Source organism: Cuculus canorus, chromosome 2 (assembly GCF_017976375.1).
Source record: "Cuculus canorus isolate bCucCan1 chromosome 2, bCucCan1.pri, whole genome shotgun sequence".
Lineage (NCBI taxonomy): Eukaryota > Metazoa > Chordata > Aves > Cuculiformes > Cuculidae > Cuculus > Cuculus canorus.
The window spans coordinates 6,669,095-6,684,160 of NC_071402.1; positions in this window are offsets into that span (position 1 = coordinate 6,669,095).

The window sequence follows — 15,066 nt, forward strand, 5'->3', positions numbered from 1 at the left end:
GACTACACTGAGTATTCTTTTTTCTATTCCTTTTTTTCAGGGAAACAAATTAATCAGAACTATTTTTAGATTTTTTTCCTTTATTCTGTTCCCTCTAAATTTTATTTGACAGATTTCCAAGCCTGTTTTCTCATGTGCTGTAAATAAAACAAAAGAACTAGAGTTGGAGGATTTCTACTACATTTATATAAGATGCACAGAGAACAAATTCCAAAGGAAACAATCACAGATGTCCTCAGTATGGAAGAGTACATTTGGCTTAAGTTCTAGAATTAATGACTGTGCAGTTAGTTATTGTTAAAACTGAATTTACTGCCAAGTTTGTTAAAAAGTATCAGTAATTAAGCTTGAAAATATTTTCTTCCTATATAAGCTAATGCAGTCATATCTTTGAAATCATCATGCATCATGATTTGATTGGTATAGCCCAGATTTCATAGGCACTTTCGACTGTTCTTTTCAAATAATTGAAATGTCCTAGTGGTTTCATTTGATCAGTTAAATTTTTAGTTACTGAAAAAAATTAGATATATTGAAGCCAAGCAGAAGTATCCTCTGTATAACAGAAACTAATAATTCAACAGAACGGCTGTTCTTGATGATGAAGAGTGGTTGGAGAGAAAAGCTATGGACCACAACACAATCAAAGTTGCTCTTTGGAGTACTAATGAGTCTCCTTCACCATAGCATGATGAAACAAGCGGGAATTAAAGTTAGGTAAAGAAAGCCTTCTTGTTAAGAGAAATTAACTTGTTACAGTTGAATCAGATGCTGACAGCAGAGAAAATCTATTGAACAAAGAAAAAAAATGCCTTCCTTTTAAACTATGAGTTCTGACACAAAAATACCCCCTAAACAAGTAAACTGGCTTGGGAACCAGTAATGGTAGAGGAAAGATTAAGGCGTGGTTGTAGAACATGTTATAACGCATCACAGCTTCAACTCAATAATTTCACTCAGAATGAGTGGATGCACGTTCAAAGATAGATGTTTTCTTACCCTAGGGTGGAAAATATTGGTGTTCAAGAGTGGACAGCGAGTATCAAGTTTCTTGTGAAACAGACAAAACTCACAGTGGAAACTTTTCAGTTATTGACTCAGGCTTACAGAGAAAGAGATCCCAAAGATCAAGTCAGTTCTCAGAGGAACCTATTTTTTGTTGGTAGAAGATATGAAAGCAAAAAGAATGGAGATCCTCAACAGCCTAAAGACCTGCAGAACTGCTTAGAATGTTGGCAGCATCGTATGCAGCTGTGTGTCAACTCAGAAGGAAACTATTTTGAAGGTAATGGTAGTTGATTTTCTTAATTTGTTAAATAAAAAGTGTTACAGGCACAGCCTTGTTGGTTTGAGTCTTGTTTGGTTTTTGTTTTTGTGTCAGACCTCATAGTTTCTTTGGACTAGAAATCACATAGGAGATAGATATGGTCTGTAGGACTGTTAAGTATTGGGTTGGGATATACAGAGGAAAGCCATAACAAGTTGTGTCAGCCACAGTGAGACTCAGCTCAATCTCAGTCAAGGTTACAGCGGTGATAGAAACTGTAGAACCTGTCCTCTTTACTCACATGAGGAAGGTAAGACATCCAAAGACTACATCTAGACACAGCAGGAGTACATGGAATTACTGGCTTAAAGCTAAGCAGGCAGGTTTTCTAGCTGATTTTTTAGTTGATTTTATTTTTCATCGCAAGTGTTGTTGCAAACTGGGTCATTCTATGACTGTCTGATGTAAGGGTAAGGCTCAACTCCCAGATCCAACACTCAGAGACAGTATGGTTTAAAAACTCTCAAGGGTCAACCAAATCTGTTTAGTGAACCACTCAGCTATTTTGAGTTGTACAGCCAGGTTTCTCTTCCTGCTAAAACTTTGATGAACTTTCCCTTGAACAGCTGCACAGCAGTAGTATTTTATGGAAGGCTCCATTTCAAACTGATGCAATAGACTTCCAACTAGCTTTCCAGAACCAAGGTCTTGCTAACTGTCCTATATCTTCTTCTTAATGTCTGCAAATAAAAGTTATATGGATTCCTAATTGCTCCTCTTGAAAGCTAGATATTAATTAAGCTTGTTCCTATGAAAGCACCTTAAGCATCTTTTCCCACTCACTTCCTTATTTGTTTATGTACTTGTGCTATAAAAATAATTCATTAAAAGAAAAATGGAGATCATATTCAGATGCAGAATAAAATCTTTTCAATTACTGAGCTTGAAATGTTGCCATAAAAAACAATGCTTTCTGATGAAACACATTTTGTGATGTTTAATGAAAGGTAAAATGAAGACTTAAAAAAATGATAGATCATAAAAAAGCCTATACTTAATGTAGCACAAGGGAGGGAGACTCATGGATCTGATGCACACACATTTAGGAAGTGTTGTCTGTGGCATAGCTACTTTAACTCAATTGACTGAAAAATATGTTAGATGCAGAGTAGCACTGATTCCCTTTATTCTTCCTCATGTTTAGCACTGACTTCTCTCTATTTCTTAAATTATTATATACATATATACATGACGAGTCATAAGTACATACATATTGACATATTCAGGCAGATAGCCAGAAAGAGTATCTTATTTTGCAAACTTCTCCAAATGTCTACAAATATGCAAATTTTTATTTATTTTTTTTCTTTGCTAATGGCAAGGCTTTTATTTGTGATCCAGCAAATACAGCATCTCACAGATCCTATTACCATGATAGGTAAAGAACCTTAGAGAGAGACAGAACTTGACTAGACATGGTGCTGAGCAACCTGGTCTGGTTTGACCACCTTTGGACGACTAGGTTGGATTAGGGACCTCCAGAAGTCTCTTCCAACTCAAATTATCCTGTGATACTTTATTTTCCATAGGCCAGCTGAGAAAGATCTAGTGCTAGTATAAAGTTGTTAACAAGACTCAAGGTCAGGTTGGATGGGGCCTTGGGCAGTGTGATCTAGTGGGATGTCCCTGCCCATGGCAGGGGGGTTGGAACTAGATGATCTTTAAGGGCCCTTCCAACCCTAACTATTCTATGGTTCTATGAAGACTAGATTCGCTGTATGGCTTATCTTGGAAAGGAAGAACTTCGCAATGCTTGTTCAAAATGCAAATGAAGGCAGTCAGTTCTTCTATAGAATAGATCTGAATTTGATTCGGTTCTTATAAATTAAAATTAATAAGAGAATTATGAGTTTTAAATTGGTCAAAAGATATTAAAAATGAATAGAATTCAGAGACAATTGACAGATGATAAAAGGAGGCAGTAACATAATTATGAATAAATAAAGTGAAGGTAGTTCTTTTTGTTCAGGAGGTCTTGTTGAATCTGAGGGAAGCGTGAGGGCCAGTGTGTCAGCTAGGTCAGCAGACTGGTATTATTTTATGCGACTAATGAAAAATTTATTTGTTTTCTCTTGGTCTAGCTGCCATAACACAGTAACAATTCAACAAAAATATTCTCAGCTAAATGAATTGATATGTCACACATTGGAAAGATCAAAGTTTGTACATTGCATATATGAACTCCTCCTTCTAGTAAGTCATTTTAAAAAAAAATAAATATCCTTTCTAAGAGGCTATAGAGTCCGTCTTAAGGCTCACATCCTAAAAATTCAGTATATCGTTAACTTAGAATTAGCAAAACCATTTCTATGAATTTAAATCTGAAGTAAACATGGTTTGGTACTCTTGAAGGCCACACTTTTCCCAGAAGCAAACCTTCTCAGCTCCCAGTAAGACATTTAAAAGTTTTGCATAGAAAATCATGGAAGCAGAGGAGGTAAGATTTTTAAAGGGACTAAAAAGTCTGGGAAATAACTGCCGTGGAATTTGAGAATTGTTTGTAATGGAAAGAGAGTCATCAAATTGGAAAGATTATTTCTGTAATTATTCAAAGCTAGTTCTTGCAGCTCGTGTCATTCATTGTTTTCACTAAGAATACTGGAACAAAAGTAACATCGTATCAGCAGAAGGAAGTGATGACAAAAAAACTGGAATTTATTGTCGAGGTAGAAGAACATTGGATTAACATACAACAGGAGTTTCTGGCTTTGAAGACAGGAAAACTGCCCTAGGATAAAATCTGGAGGAAGGTTTAGAAGTTTTGAAAATCTGTTATAAGATGAAGTCTTGTCAGCAGAAAACAGAAGAGATAAAAGATACGGACATATTAACTGACCCTCAATAGCAGTGACCAATCAGAGCAAGACTGTCAGGACAAAGCACACTGAGATGTTTTAGGTGGGATATCTCTTTATTAAGAGAGAAATTTTAATGCTGTTGCAACAGACCTAGAACTCAATGTACACTTCCCATTGGCATTATTTAAGGGAGTTATTACAATTTGAACAGAGTTACTAGAATGAAGGAATAGACAAACTATTAAAATAAAATAACTAAAAGTTTGTTTTCTTCAGATTAGCAAAATGAAATCTAGGAGAGGATGAAATTATTGCTTATGAATATCTACAAGCAGGTAAATTCCAGGAAGAGATAGAAGCTAAAGGGCAAATGAAGTATAAACTGATCATAAATATGGTTAGGAAGGGAATTAGAAGCAGCCTAGAGGAAGAAGATAAATGCAGATCAGCTGTGCACTTGGAATAGTAGGTACAGATCACATAACTACTTTTAATAGGGAATTTGATAAATGCATGACTGGGGTGATATGACATGACTTCCTGCAGCGACTGAAGACTGGAACTGATTACCCAGGAGATCAATTCCTAAGTGCTTAGATAATTGGTGGAGAGGTGATGGAATAAGCCAAGTAGCATAAAGTGTTGGGACCTGAATAGAGAGAAACCCAGAGATTAGAATTCATTTAAACATTTAGGAGGTAGATATATGGTTAAACATAGTCTTTTATGTTCAGCCTGCAAGACAACTCAGTGCAATCAGTAATTTCAAAGGGCAATTCCTCCCACCACAACAGAAGCATATAAAATCAGTGGATGAATTATTTTCTGGAGTTATCCTTTTCTAAGTCATTCTTGGTTGAAAATAGCACAAGCTTAAAAGGCAATCTTAGATAGCCAAGTCTAGCTTTTCGATGGCTGTAGTTAGTTGAAATAAATCTTACCATATCTAAAGGAAAATTTGTGACTAAATGGGGGTCACTAGAGGGAGATGTGAGAAATTCTGCTGCAGAGAGGAAAATAAGGAGAGTGATTTATCTTAATTCCTGTAGTTTTATAATAACCTTGATAACTATTCAGCATTTAAATTACTTTTGTGAGCATTTTCCTTGGGAATAAATGTGAGGTGACAATGACAGCATGTTCATCAGAGAATGTCTGCTAGAGATGTGTGCTAGAAGAGTTGAAAGGTGAACATTTCATGTAAAGCTAAGAAAATAATCATCTTTTACTATTCTGTCAATGCTTCTTAAAGTTACAAAGCTGTTGCCCCCTAGTTTTTATTGCATTTGATCCTAGGAAAAATAGAAGTTTATACACATATTTTAAGATACTAAATTTTTGGCCTACTGACTGTCCTCTATCACATTTACTATAAACCCACACTTTTTCCTTATGCTAATCCGAGTGCTGAGTTCTGAAAAGTTCTGCAACTGTGCACAGGATATTTTCCTTTAACATTGTTACTTGGTATATTATAGGCAATTACCATAATACAGAAAATACACTTACAACAGCAATTTGCAATTTCCTCAAAACCATACAGACATCAAAGCTTGTGAGACACACGAATAAACAATTTCAAATGCATGCCTAATTGGGCAAAAAGACAAGGGTCAAGATCAATAGCAAACACCAAGAAAAAGGAAAACGCTTCTTTTTTATGTAAAGAAACAGTGATTCTTAGCAAAGATCATTAAATGGTTGCATTGTTACTGCCACGCCATGCAGATGAAAGCTTTCTATTTAATTTCTGTAGGGAGCTGTTTGTCTGTGAGTGTTCTTTCTTCAACTGTGACCAATAAGTCAGTTCAAAGTTACGTTGAAAATATCTGTCACACAGGCCCATATATGCACATCCTTTATCTCCACATCTTCTAGGAGTTGTGCTTCTAGGAGAAATATTGTGCCTTCCTACCTCCCACGCCGACCTTATCCAAACTACTCAGATGGAAGGACTACTGGTATCTCTAAGCAATGGCTAAACACCAGCTTACCCTTTTCCTAGGAAGACGGTAATAGCAGTGGTTTGCCTCCTGTGTCAGGTGGCAAAAGCCAACAACGGAAACATCTGCCATTGCCTTCCATGGTTGCCCTCACCTTGTCACAAGCTATATGCAGTCCCAGCTTAAATGATACAATCCCTCACTCTAGAAGTGGGCTTCTTTTACCAAGAAGGCAAGAAGTCACAACCTTTGTGTTCTGATCATTACAAATGATGCCTCAACTATGTCTGTGTTTCTTTCAGTGGTGAAAAATTTTGGATTTTGTAGTTCTGGAGATAAAGATGTTGAATAAAAATATGTGAAGTTCTGCTGCCACACCAACTCATGTCACTGTTTCCATTTCCTCTGCAAGCAGTAACTTATGTATAAAATCAGTATAAAAGTCAATAATATAGCATATGTTTCATGTACTCAAGCTAGGGTAGGTAATGCACAATGCTATCTCAGCAGAAGAATTACTTGTATTTAAAGAAGCATATGTCCAGCTGGCTTCCTAGAGCTGCTGCCTTCCAATTGGCCATTTCAAGGCAATATTCACTACAGTGAATTTATGGAGACTACATGAAGCTGGCCTGGTTGGGTTAGTTTGTTGGCACATTTGCATTCTGCAGCAGACAGAGGTTTGTTTTAATTACTTAGAAGTGTTGCATGCACACAAATCATTACAAACCATTTGCTTGTAATGCAGACACACTAAGGGAAAAGCTTCTGCCAAGCGAATATGACTGGGCCAGTATTTTACTGTGATTGCTATCTTGCAACTGAAAAAACAGAGATTTATATTACTTTTTAGATTGGTTTTGGACTCCCAGTTCATCCTATCATTACTGGGGTATACATTTGACCTGAACATCTGCAGAGTGAAGAAAGGACAGGGTTCCTCTCACACAGGTCATCCTGTCTCCAGCACTGGAGCTGCCTTGTATTTTAAATGTTTCAGGGCAAAGGAGGACAGATAGGACAGAGAAAGTAAAAAAATAAATAAATAAATAAAAAGCAGAATTGTTGTTTAAAGTCCTTTTTCTTGCCCTAAAAGTTTTTTTCAGTGTGTGTTAATACATAGATACCTGTGGCTGGACAATGCCTGGAGAAACCACCAGTAACAACTGATATATAGAGCTAGCATTCAGACATCTTATCTGCAGTCACTGCAATTTTACAAATAGAAAGTAATGATAGTGCCTACTCCAAGACGCCTTTTTCTCGATGGATGAAGCATAAAAGGTAGATGACACAAACAAGAGGACTAAATGGAAGAGAAAAGAAGCTTTTGGCTGCAACAGACTGTAGTAACACATGCCAGCTGTGTACTCAGCTTTTAGTCCATCGGAAACAGAAAGTACACCAGTTGCAACTTGCTGCATAGATAGTCTCTGATGCAATTGCCTGTGGTATGAATTTCCCAGCCACACATGGCATTTTCTCAGATCCTGCATTTTGTAGAATTTCTGCTGAAGTGGAGAGTGGATGGATTCAGACTTAGTGCAGAGGCTGAGGAGATCCCGTCATTAGGGCTGGACCACTTCACGATTTTGACGGAGATGGGGATGGTTAGACTCAGCACTGCATAATGAATTATTGCAAGTCATTGGAGATGCGGTGGCTGTCTGTGGGCATCCTCTTCATTCATTGCATTTTGTCTCTGGTAAAATTCAGGTTTGGTTAAACGACTGTGGTGTAAGGGCATGGACAGACTCTTACTACAGGCAGGAAATGTGTTTTACCAAATCTGCCAGAGAGGGGAACAGCACAGTTCTGGAGCAGCAGCAGGATAACCCACAGTGCCAAGAGAGATTCCAGAGGCTGTGTTTGGGCAGCTAACTTTATTTCCCAAATAATTGAGTCACAACATAACCTTTTATTTTGCTTGAAGCACCCCACAGTGTGTAAGAGTTCTGTGCAAGGTTGTCTGATACAGTGCAGGATCAATACAACATTTTGATTGCTAAAGAGTGGTTAAAGAACAGCCAGAACATGGTGGGACATGTAAATCTGGAGATGATATGTACACCATATTTATTGTGACAAACAACAAATTTCAAAATGTAAAACTGTAAATGAAATCCTATTGGTAGAATTTATTTCCGAAGTAAGACATCTATACAAGGATGACAAGTCTGTTGAAACCTCCATGATAGATACAGGAGGATTAGAACTCAGTTGTCTAACCACAGTTATCTGATACCATCTGAGACATCTTTGATGTGCATCTCAGACATCTGTATGTGACTGTCAGATATAACAGAGGGGCTGGAGGAATTGCTTAGCATCTTGAGAGGAAGCTGAAGAAGAGCCAGGATACCTAAGAGCATCTAAACTGGATTACTGTGCCTACGCAACAGAATAGGGTGAGATCTGGTCAATGCAAGTTAGAGAGCAGTCTGTACATGCTGTAATACTGAGTTCCCACTGACTGCATTTTCTAGATCTCCATTAACTGGAATGGAAGCTTGAGTACCACATTGACACTCGCTAACTTCCTTATTAACACCTCAGTTTAAGACCCTCAGCCTGAAGGTCTTTCTCATCCAGACTTCCCCCACTTCATTTCCCCCACTTATAAAATGTATCTATGATAACAATGCTTCTTTCTGTCAAAATATTCTGTCTTGCCTACCTAGACTATACTCTTTCTGACCAGCCTGTCTCCTGCTATATATTTGCCTTTGTGTTTCTGTGAATTACCTTACTGCACATTATAAATAAGTATTTTAACACTTAAAACATTTCTATAGATATGTCCAGAAATAAAAATACTCCAGGTAATGCATGAGCCTACTTTTCCAATCCTTGTTCCCTCTCCAGTGCTCATCAGCTGTCTGTTTTGTCTGGTTATTTCAGACCTGAAGTCTTTAAAAGATTCCTTTTTGCATTCTCACAATATTTTAGCACTTCAGAATCACTTTTCCTCATTGTCCCAGTAACATTCAATGATGTGACAGGCATGAAAACTCCCAATTAACTATATATGTCCTTCCACTAATTTCAATAAAAACGTAAATCACCATTAACAATTCCTTTGCATGGTTAAATATGAAAAAGGAAAAGAAGGGCTCTTCTGTTTTAATAGCCTAGACTGAAAATAAGGGTTTACTATGCTGATTTGAAATAAATGTACCTGTTCTAAAATCTAGGCAGCAGTTCACTGTACAAATATGGTATTTGATCACAGCAGGGTGGTCAGGCTTCTGGGGATGTTATAGCTGTGTTAAGACTAAAAATAGAGATGAGTTAGTACTAAAGTACCAACCTGCTTTTTCAATGATGTGTAATAAAATATTAAGCACCTTAACCTACTGCCTTAAAGACATATGGCTTGAATAGTTATTACATTCAAAAGGGTGAATCATAGAATCATAGCATCAGGGAATAGTTTGCATCGGAAAGGATCCTAATGATCATCCAGTTCCAACCCCTGTGCCATGGTCAGGGACACCTTCTGCTAGACCAGGCTGCTCAAAGCCCCATCCAACCTGGCTATGAACTCCTCCAGAGATGGGGCATCCACAGCTTCTTTGGGCAACCTGTTCCTGTGTTTCATCATCCTCACAGTGTAGAACTTCTTCCTAACGTCTGATCTAAATCTATTCCCTTTCAGTTTAAAGACATTTCCACACGTTCTGTCACTATATGCCCCTGTAAGTCCCTCTCCAGCTTTCTTATAGGCCCCTTTAGGTACTGGAAGGCATCTATAAGGCATCCCTGGAGCCTTTTCTTCTCCAGGCTGAACAACACCAACTCTTCAGCCCGTATTCACAGCAGAGGTGTTCCAGCCCTCTCATCACCTTTGTGGCCTTTCTGTGGACTCGCTCCATCAGGTCCAACCAAGGCAATTCTTACTAGCACCACAGAGTTTGCTTCCAAAATACCTTTCTTCTCCTCCCATAATTTGTAAGTTTTCATGGATTAGAATAGAACAGCTTCTTTCAGTTGGAAAGGACCTAGCATGATCATCTGGTTGAACTGCAAGTAACTCCCCTGACCCAGCACACCTCCTAGATGTAGTGAAATATACAGCAAAGGGTGAAGGAAAATGGAGTTTCCTACTGGATTTCCTACTTGATTCTGGTTTACTGTGAGTTCTCCTGTGACAGATTAGTTTATTTGTCCCTCCCACCTCACTCCTTTTAACTCTGTGGATTGGGGCAGGGAGGAAGGGAAGGAGACATTTTTCATGAAGAACCAATTGTCCCTTCCCACAGCAGCTAGACTCCCAGCTGGGAGAACTACACCACCCTACTGACAGTGTGCAACATCTCGAAAGCATTGCTGGAGAGCTGTGTGTGCCATAACTGACTCTGAACTGACCTTCTGAGGTGTTTAATCCTCTCCATTGATCTGCACTTACATGGCTATTACCTAAGTTAGATGGCTGGAAACATGCTGCTCTTAGTAAGCATTACAACAGATACCCAAAGTAATCACTCTGACCTTTTCTTACACAGCAATAAGTGGGGATTTCAGAATTCCTGTGTCTAATGGAAGTGTTATTAGTATATTGTAAGGTGCTTTGCTGCCTGTCTTAAAGGAGCTGTAGAATATCTAAGATTGATATGTGTTGACAACTGAGATCTTAGCCTGAATTATTATTCGTATTACAGTGAGATGTACAGTGCTGAGCTCCATTGTGTTAAACTGTGCATGAAGATAAAACAAGAAAAGATCTTTGCTCTTTGCAGGGTTGGAATAAAACAAGCAAAGGATACAACAAATAGAGGAGGAATGTTACCTGGTGATCATGAAATAATCGTGGTTGCTATGATTACTGGACTGTTGAAAGAATAACCTCATTTTTCATACAAGAAACTATTTGCAGGAAATAGTCAGCAGAATTTTTAACATAATGAATTAAAGACAATGGTGTTCTCCTGTACTCATAGGGCACAATTCACAAAAGGGAACTATCTAAATTTGTTAAATAAATTATTCACTTGAAAGTAATTGCCAGCCTGATTTTTTTCTGATGTCCTTCATGGCACTGAGGTATGAACTCATATCTCAAAGACACTGGGGAGTAAATTTAGATTTTGCTGAAGAACAGCATTCTCCACTTAAATGGGGTGTTTCAATGCTTTTTTTCAGTATGACCTCACTCACAGCAATGTTGTAGCATTATAACCTCATCACTTCTGGAAAAAACTAGTTTCATGAGCGGCTGAACAACAAAGCCAAGTTTCCTGTGGATTCATAAGGGGGAGTGGGTTCTCTAACACTTAGTAAGAGTGAGGCCAAGTCGGAGTGGCTGGCAGTCTCCTTTTGGAAGAGACTAAACAGGCAGTTGAAATGCACACAGATTCATACTCATAGTCACTCACACAGTGTAATGCCTTCGGGGTTTTTTTAGAAAACAGGCAGAAAGTGGCAAAATTTCCCACTATTTTTTCCAGTCTTCATAATTTCATTTTTCTCCTACGTACTGAACCTTTTAGTCATTTGAATGACTGAATGTCCTACCTTATTGTTAAGCTGTCATACAATTGAACTGCAGACTTCATGTTTCGCAACTCATAGTTTCCCTATTCTTTCAGAAGATATGTTTCTTCTTGAATTAACTATCTGAAGAGCAGCAGTAAAGAAGATAAAAAATAAAAGAAGCATGATGTATCTCAATAGAACATAAGTTTCTAAACAAATTTCAAAGGAAAGGGGACTACGGAGTGATAAGCGGGGTAAAAGACAAGTGGGCTTACAGTTAGGATTGCGTTAGGTTACCCAGTAGCTTTTTTATGGGAAAGCAATAGATATCATCAACATAGCATATTTTCTAAGTTTTTCAGTGTAAATTAGCATTATAATTGAAGAAATGGAAATGGGCTCAGTACTTAAAAAAATCCTGCAGAGAAGGAACTAAGTGGTTGCAATGACAATGAAATACCAGCACCAGTGAGTGTCATTAACAGAGTTCTTCAAAGATGTGTTTCAAAACTAGTTATGTTTAATATTTTCTTCTATAACTTCACATACAACTGGGGGTTTGAGAATAACATTAGCTTATGATAGTAATGACACATCCTCCATGCAAAGGGAGATGGATTTATCATGAATGATGTGTCTGTTGGAAGATTTTGAAGACTGCAATATGAGAAATAAAATAAAATATAATTAGGATGTGGCCCAGGCCAGGCACAGGTGGGACAGAAGATGGGAACTCTGGCAGTGTGGCAAAGCTTATCAACTGAAAATAACATAGCAGAAAAAACATGGTTGTTTTCAGGTTAACAATGAAATACCAAGGTGGCAAAACAATGACAAGAGTATTAAACTGTACGTCTGTCTCAGGGCATATATTTTGAGTCACTTTGGTAGATACAGGAAATAAGAGAGCACTGAAATTATGCTGAATGCAAATGAACTCAAACTGGTACTTGCAGAAAAGAGTTACTTCAATGATGATGGGAGTGAAGAGACTCTCTTAACAGGAGGGACGGTTGCTCGGACAAGTAAAACAGAGTCTGGCTCCACAGTCTGGAGGTGATGCTTTTTAGCTTAAATAGCTGTTTTACCATTCAGGTGTTTACCCCCAAGTTGTATTTATAGGCAACAATGTTGGCAAGACAGCACACAGCTATGAACTTACCAGAATTACATTTTGATTGGAAACTGGCAGAAAGTCTCTTCTAGAGAAATTAAAGCTTTACAGAAGGACAAAGAAGGAAGAATAAATCTGATTTGTTTAATGAAGATGGTACATTGTACTTCGGAATATAAGGGAACTGCATTTGCTGACATAAGACATTGTTTTTATTCCAAGCTCAATTGTTTTGCTGAGATCTGTAACTAGACCAGTAGTGCCAGAGAACTACCTGGCTGGGAGTTCTCAGGAAGTCCCCCATTTATTAGTGTCCAGGCTATATGTTGAAATGTGCCGTTTGCCTTTTTTATGAAGGCTCTTGTGGATAGACTTGGACTTGCTTAAGGATTTATTATTTATGATCACCTCTGATGGGAGAGAAGATAAGCAAGGCATGATTCAATCACTGGTTATGGTGACAAGTCCTCCAATTCAAATTGTGCTGCTTCTGATGCTGCCAGAGGTCAGCAGAAGGCCAGAGGTAGAGGACTTTGGCATTTCTTAGAAAGGCAGAATTGGGCATGGGGGCTGCGTGTGTCACATGTGTTATTATTTATCCAGTATCAAATGTGTAGGCTGCAAAGCTCCTGCTCTTTTTGAACACCAGTCACCATAGGCATTCAGTAATTACAAAGGCATACATATAAACAGAACTAGATATTAATATTCTAGTTATTGCTATGTTAGATCACTACTAAGAGGTATATGAACATTTCACTATATCTCTAACTCTGAACTAATTATCTGTAAGTCTTCTATATCTGCTCTGTCCCTATTAAGGGAATCAAACAGTCCAGAAGATAGACATACAAAGAAGAATAAGGCCCCATATTTACAGACCCATGTAAATCCAAGGAAGTTATTTAATGTGGATTTGAAATGTGTATGGAAATAGCTTGTTAACAGCACTGCCTGTAGTCAAAATTTTTTAGATAAAAACGATTGTTTTTTCCCTCTCACTGATGTCTACACTTTAATTTGATGATTTCTTTTATCTTGCTGTTACAGACCAGGAGGTCTAGCTTTTGGCCTGAAGTATTCCCTACTGCAGAAAAATGTATTTAATGGTTTTATGTGTTATTAGCTTACAAGAGCGTACGAATAACCAATTTCTTAGTCCTCATTAAGTGATGACATAAAGATGACATCAAACTGTGTGATGTGGTTGACATGCTGGAGGGAAGGGATGCCATCCAGAAGGATCTTGATAGACTTGAGAGGTGGACTTTTGCAAAACTCCTGAAGTTCAACAAGGCCAAGTGCAAGGTTCTGCACCTGGGTTGGGGCAATCCCAACCAAAAATACAGGCTGGGTAGAGGATGGATTGAGAGCAGCCCTGAAGAGAAGGACTTGGGGCTGCTGGTGGATAAGAACCTTAACACGAGCCAGCAACATGTGCTTGCATCCCAGAAAGGCAACCATACCCTGGGTTGCATCAAAAGAAGTGTGACCAGCAGGCTGAGGAAGGGATTCTTCCCCCCTGCTCTGGTCTCATGAGAACTTACCTGGAATCCCGTGTTCAGTTCTGGTGTCCTTGGCACACTAAGGACGTGGATCTGTTAGAGTGAGTCCAGAGCAGGGCCATGAAGATGGTCAGAGAACTGGAACACCAGGCTGGATGAGGCTTTGAGCAGCAGTTGTCACTGCCTATGACAGGTTGAGGTGGAACCAGATGATTTTTAAGGTCCCTTCCAACCTAAACCGTTCCATGATTCCGTGATTCTATAAATAAGTCATTTAAGTGGCATACTAATATAAGAGCTCTGGCCTTTGCTCTCGTACCTAGTGCAGATTCCCTGTCTTCCCCTTGTGCAATATCTCTTAATCTAGTGCTTGAAGTTTGGAACAGAATAACTAAAAGAAAAAGTCTATTATGGCATTTTGGGAATTATTACTGCTTTCTGTATCTTCTGTTCATCCCTTTGGGCTGTTTTCCTTTTGCGCTGTTTTCCCTTTGTTCTTTTGAAAGGCCTGATGTGTATGCACAATGACATATCTTCTCAAGTGTACTCAGGAAAGGGACTTCCATCATGTCCCTTGGTACTGTATAAGAGCAGCCCTTCTTCTCTCCAAGCAATGACTTTCAGAAAGTTAGTGGCAATTTCTATAAGGTCACCTTATTCATCCTTCCCCACAAGAGCTTTAATGCTGTAAACTCTAAGTGTGAAATACGACAATCCAAGGCTGTCTTTCCTTTTTGTAGATTACCTTTTCTATAAATGTTACTTCTCTCATCCCAGTCCTCCCCACATTAGTAGCTATTAATGTCTTAATAACACTAGCATTCATTAGGAAAAAGCATTTCACCCTCTATCACATTCAGATCAGAACTGATTTTTTTTTCTAACTTTGGAGAAGAGATTTTTT